Source organism: Sphaerodactylus townsendi, linkage group LG13, assembly GCF_021028975.2.
Source record: "Sphaerodactylus townsendi isolate TG3544 linkage group LG13, MPM_Stown_v2.3, whole genome shotgun sequence".
NCBI lineage: Eukaryota > Metazoa > Chordata > Lepidosauria > Squamata > Sphaerodactylidae > Sphaerodactylus > Sphaerodactylus townsendi.
This window is the reverse complement of record NC_059437.1, coordinates 32718303-32724871: the sequence shown is the minus strand read 5'-3', so window position 1 is coordinate 32724871 and position 6569 is coordinate 32718303.

Here is a 6569-nt window from a genome sequence, read left to right as displayed (position 1 = left end):
GCCACTAAAGCATAAGGCATCAGAAACTTCATGACTTAAATACATTCCCAGAAACAGGGACCCATCAGCTGTGAGGGAGAAATGCCTGTTACAGCTCTAAAATTTATTAACGTTGAGGAATGTCTCAACATTACTTATTTCTAAAGCTATCAAAGGATTACTCCATACAGCTCTCTCTTGCATTGAAGTTAGATCCCAGTGCGTGTTGCTGTGGGCACCAAAAAATGGGGAGAAACCGAAGTTGTAGGTTTGCAAAATAAATGCATCTGTCAGAGGGTGGAATGTTGGAAATTCCACAAACTGGGTTAGTCATTCTCAATCCACGGGGAAGAGATGGATAGAAGCGAACAGGAAGTGTTTAGACTTGATAGGCATAGGTCACTGTTTAAGAGAATAGATGTCTGAGTAGTTTAGAAGAAGAGTTGGATTTACATTCCCCCTTTCTCTCCTGTAAGGAGACTCAAAGGGGATTATGATCTCCTTTCCCTTCCCCCCTGCACAACAAATACACTGTGAGGTGCGTGGGGCTGTGAGATCTCTGAAGAACTGGGACTAGCCCAAGGTCACCCAACTGGTATGTGCTGGAGTACAGAAGCTAATCTAGTTCACCAGATAAGCCTCCACACCTCAAGTGGCAGAGCGGGGACCTCCACACCTCAAGTGGCAGAGCGGGGACCTCTCAGACCTGCAACTGATGATTCGGGCACGCAAAGGCCGGAAACACCTCTCTTTCTCCAAAGGAGAGAGTGAAGCTCTCCCTCAGCTCATGCTGTGAAGGGAAAGGGGTGTCATGGCTCAGGGTACCAGAGCTGCTGCAGGGGAACTGGACGGAGATCGAAGTGAGAGGTGCCCTGGCAGAGAACCTGGTGCGAGTTTTCCACGAAGTGGAGCAGGTAAGGTGGAGATCAGCAGACTCCCACTGGGGGGGGGGGGGGGGGGGGGGCTCATCATTTGCAAAACCCAGTTCTAATTCCCACCCATCTCTTTTCCCAGCCAAGGTGCAGGACAGGATGTTTTCTGAAGAAGCCTAACCTGATGACGTGCCCGTTGTCTTTGAGGCACTGTAGGGGTCGTGCCGAACCCGCTACGGGTACCCTGACGACAGCAGGGAACCTGACAGTGGGGACCGTGACAGTGGGGACCGTCTCAAATACCTCCCCACTCTGCTTGCACTCTTTTTCCTGGCTGGGTGGCTCCTGTAAAAGCCCCCGATCCACAGAACACTGGCTGATCAAGTTGTGATGTGAATGCAGCACCTCCGTGCAAGGAAACGCAGAATCATCATCTCAGTTCTTCCCGTGATGGGTGTGTGTGTGTGTCAGAATTTTCTTTCAAAAAAATTCAATCATTTTCTTTCTAAAATTTCAATCATTTTCATGTTTCTAATTTATCCACTGCATTGTTCTCTTGCCTTTTCTCTAAGGAGCTGTGGGCGTACAGGATGCGTCCCAGCGTTTATCTCCACTGCCACCCTATGAGGTAGGCTGGACTTGTCTTAGAGAATGTGAGGGATCCCAAATCACCCAGTGGGCATCAAGACTGAGTCTCGATTTGAACCCAGGTCTTTCCCCATTCCAGTCTGACTGTCCTGGAGTTTGGCAGTCCTATTTTCACTGGCCAGATTTATGCTAAGCCCAAATCTTTTAAGGTAGCATCATTGTCTCTTCAGTGGGTGTCTCTGAAGCCCTAGCGGGGGCCCGGGGACAAAAGCAGGGCTCCTTTCAAAGCCTCCTTTGAAGAAGGAGGAACGGGCCCACCACCAGCCCATGCACAGAAGCTTGCCTTTCAAGGCCCGGCCCTGGCATGAAGCAGCAGCCCCGGACCAACAGCCTCCTCCTGGTGGTGTGAAGCAAAGGAGCCCTGTCTCCAGGCACAGATCGAGACGCCGAACAAGCGAACGCCAGCCAGGCATCCCATTTTGCGGGCTTTGTCCAAGCATTCAGCATTAGCTAATTAATTGGCTAATCAAGTGGCTCATTAGCAGCTTCCGCTGGCATTTTGGCAACAGAAGGCACCTGCACAAGCAAGTTGTGTTTGGCGGCTGGCAGGAAGAGAGGGGAGGAAACGTGGGTCAGCTCTTGTAGCAAGTGCTGTGAGCCCCCCAGGCAGGGGCCCCGAATCTCTGTTCATCAGCACACTGGCCTTGCAGCACAAGCATTAGCAGCTCTCAGAACTGCATGTGAGAAAAGGAGCGGGGCCCAAACTGCTCCTGATGCTTGCAGGCATTAAGTGCTGTCAAGTCTCCACCAGCGCCAACTTATAGCAAGCCCCTGACGTTTTCAAAGCCAGAGGTGGTTTGCCACTGGCTGCCTCTGTGTAGCAACCCTGGACTGGTTTGGTGGTGTCCTGTCCAAGTCCAAACCAGGGCCAGCACTGCTAAGCTTCCAAGATTGGCCTTTCCCAGGCTACCCAGGTCAGGGAATATTTCCCAATAGGCCCCCCTCCCCAATAGTGCAGGCAGCAAACTTGATGGCAATCCACTGGTTTTCACCTAAACAGCAGCAACAGAAATCACGATGGAAGAGGCCGGCTTCGGGAGATCTTTCCAGAACAGCCAGCACGATGTAGTGTTTATGAGCAGGTGGGCTCTAATGTAAAAAACAAGGTTTGATTCTTCCCCACTCCTCCCCATGAAGCCTGCTAGGTGATCTTGGCCCAGTCACAGCTCTCTGAAAACTCTCTCAGCCCCACCTGCCCCACAAGGTGTCTGTTGTAGGGAGAGGAAGGGAAGGAGTTTGTAAGCCGCTTTGAGACTGGTTACAGGAGAGAAGGGGGGGGGGGCATGAATCCAAATCTCTTCTGCCAACCATGCCTGATACTTTGGTGATGTGCTAAAACACAGGATCCAAGTATTTGTGTTAGCTCCTTCTCCACGCCGGCCACTTCCGCCTCTATGGCCCGGCAGCCAACCAAGCGGGAGGAGGAGTAGAAGGAAGGGCGACGGCCCAATCGGCGCGCTGTGTCGGGTGAAAGGCGCGGCCATTGGGCAGGAGGCGCCGGGAGGGTCTCCCGTCATTGGCTTAAGGTGGAGGCCAAGGCCCGCCCCTGTGGGAAGCCCTCCCCCTCCGCCGTTTGCAAAACGGCACCGACCACGCCAACCTGACTCCCCCCGTCGTTATAACGACACCCGCTTGTCGTTATAACAACGTGGTGGGTTGGTATAACGACAGGTGGGGTGTCGTTATAGCGACGTGCAGGGTATTTATAACGGCAGGGGGGTGTCGTTTGCCGCTCCCCCCCATTTGACCTGGCTCCCCCGTGACCCCCCCACGTCCTGATTGGCTGCAGCAGCTGAGCACAATCTGACCCACGGTGCTCGGGAGAGCCGACCCCCTCCCCCGTCCCTCCCGCGGACCAGGCCACCCTGAACGCCGCCTTCGCACGAGACCGCACGTGGATGTGATGGGGGTGATTCCGCGAACTTCCCCAGCCTCTTTGAGCTTGGCAGCCCCTTTGGACAATGGAGCCGAGAGCCCAGGATCTGAGTTCAGGGTGAGCCTGGGCCAGGCCTCCTCTCTCAGTCTAACCAGCCCCACAGAATAAAACAGGAGTCCAGTTGGGCTGAAAGGCTGACTGCATTTATTCCAGCATCAGCTGCTGCTGGCTTCCCGAGATGCACTGAATAAAAAAAGGGGGGTAACTCTTTGGGGCCAGCCTAAAACAAGAGCTGATTGGATCAGTCATTAGATGTGAGACCCTCTCCACTGTCTATCGAGGTGTGCGTATAGATGAGCTGGATGGACTTCCACTCCAGTGCCTCTGCTGAACTGAGTTCTGGCTCCCGAAACTTCCTGATGGTTAGTCTCTAACATTTGGTTAGTCTCTAACAAGTTTGTTTTATTCTGCTGCTTGTCTCCAGCTGAGCTGCCTCATAGGTTTGTTGTGAGGCTAAAATGGGAGACGAAGAACCAGGTGTGCAAAGTTCCTTGCAGCGAGGGGTGGGCTACACAGGCATTCAAGGGGTGCATGTTTGGCCCAAACAGCCAGGCTGGCATCTGGGCATGAGGTGTAGACAGACGACACTGGAGTCAGCCAGGACACCAAGGTTGATCAGGCTGGAAAATGGAGAGTACTGGTAGGGCAAGTAATGAGCATGTGCCTCGTTCCCCATTTCCACCGAGAGATGTCCACTTCAAGAGGACATGGGGACAACTGGGCCACTCCAGGGGCATGTGGTGGGCCCACATGAAACTGTTCTGGGGGGATCTGGGACAGGGAGGCCGTGCAGCTGTGCACACAGGACACCTTCCTTCGCAGAAAAGTTCTCTGCCTTTCTCTCGGCCCCCTCCTTCACTGTAAGGAGTCCTGGCATCAGGGTGTCCTCACAGCCCCCTGGGAAGTGCCACGAAGGAGGCGGTTGCTCTCTGACATCTTCAAGGCTCACTGGGGGCTTGACTTGCAGGTCCCCGTGTCCACAGGGAGAGGTGAAGAGGGCACCTGTCTTCCGTGGAGGCTTGGCTGACTCCCGGTAGCACTGGAGATGACTGCCACCTCCTCTTTGGCTTAGGTTCAAAAATAAGCTGTGGTTGCTACCCCTAAAGAAGCTCTCGAGGGGACAGCCCACTTATGCAGCATTTAAACCACTAAAACCAAGCTTTGGAGCAGAGAACAGGGGCTTGCAGGGCCCCGTAGTCTGGGGAAGGAGTCAGTCCCAAGTTTCATTGGGGTGCAGAGCTTTTTGAGTAGCATCATCAGTACTGGTGGTTGGAGTACAAAATAAGAAACTGGGAATCAGGAACCCACATCAGCCTTGTGACAAGAATGAGATTCTTTGGCCATGGGAGAAGGCACAACAGTTGCCTACCATTTCATGCTGGCAGTCATGGGGGGAGGGGTGCACGCTGGGGGGCGGAAAATTGGCCCCTCCCCTGCCTGGCCCCTCCTTGCATCCTGGAGCATCCTGGTGGGGTTGGGCTGGACAACTGCCCAGCCAGGCTGCTTTTTCAGCCGATTAAACTAAGGTAAGTGGGTGGCGGGGGGAAGGGTCCCGCCCCCCACGCTCCCCTGTTACTTACCTTAGCTCAACCAACAGCCCAGCCAGGCTGCTTTTTCAGCCAACTGCTCTTTCAAATGTAAGGGGCAGGGCCTGGGCACCATTTTGGCCACCACCGGAACTAGTCATCAAATCATTTGAATCCCCCCACCGGTCTTGACCGTCAGGAAGTTTCTCCTGACATTTAGGTGGAATCTCTTTCCCTTCACCTTGAACGCATTACTCCAGGTCCTAGTGTCTGGAGAAGCAGAAGACAAGATTGCCTGTCACCAACATGACATCCCGTCTAATATGTAAATATGGCCATCATGTCACTTCTTAACTTTCTCTTCACCAACCTAAACATAGGCAGCTCACTAAGTCTCTCCTCATAGGGCATGGATTCCAGGCCTTTTACCATTTTGGTTCTGTGTGTATGACAGCTTGCAGCCAAGTATGATGTATAAAGGCACACTCACTAAGCCTCATATACAATGACCACAACAATCATGCAAAGACACTTCTTGTTTTCTGTAGAACCATGCACACACACTATTCCTTCTGCAAACGGATTCCCACGATCTGGACAGGACTACATCATCCCCCATCCAGCACCACCACCCCGGCAATCATGCAGACTTTTTCTTGGGAGCAAGCCTACGTAAATAACAGGGACTTTCTCCCAAGTAGACATTTTTAGGCTTGCTCTCTAAAAGCTTTTGGAGATATACTCACAGGATCATTGTTCACAAATGTGCAACAAGTTTGTTGTGACGTCCACAGGTCAATCGCTCCCTGTCTCCAATCTGACAGTACTACCATCTTGACAGCAGATCCCGACAGAAGAGAAAAACAAGAACAACATGAAGACTCAGTTAACGGCTCCCCAGGTGCGACACCTGCACAATCTTGCCCCACGGACCTGGCCCTATTTGGAGTAAAGAGGAACCTCAATTCACAAATCAGCTGTCTAGAAGCTGCAGTTGAGAAACGAGAGGAGAATTTGGTGGTCTTCTGCTACCCTCTAGTGGTTGTTTTGCAGAATTGCAGTGTTGGAAAACTTCATGGACTTTTAACACAACGCTCCAGGTCAGACCTCACAAGTTCAACAGGATCAGTCAGGATTTGCCACGGGGGACCTCCAAGGGACGCCAGAGGAGTGACACGAAGGCGGGCAATGGCACCTTCACCCCCAAACATTGCTGAATATGTAGCGGGTTGGCTAAGCTTGCTGTCATTTGACAATGCTACTTCCCTCCCCCCCCTCCCCCGCAAGTTTCCCCTTGTCAAATTACAGAAGCTAAGTAGGATCAGTCCCGAGTAGAATTTGGGATGGTTTTGAAAATGACACCAGTTTTGTCATTGTGGGGACAGTGTGTAGCCCCCACTCTGTGCCATTCTGCAGACCCCCCAAAGTCCACTCGGTGTGGAAGGGGGTCCGTTTGAGAGGGCGCCCCCTTTTGTTTGGAAGCAGCAGATCCTTGGGATCCCTTCCCTCCAAAGGGGGGCCTCCCCCAAGCCTGCCAGGCCGAAGAAACGTGAAAATAGCCCCCTGAGGCTTGCGTGCGCTGGACATCGCCAAACCAGCACAGGCGCC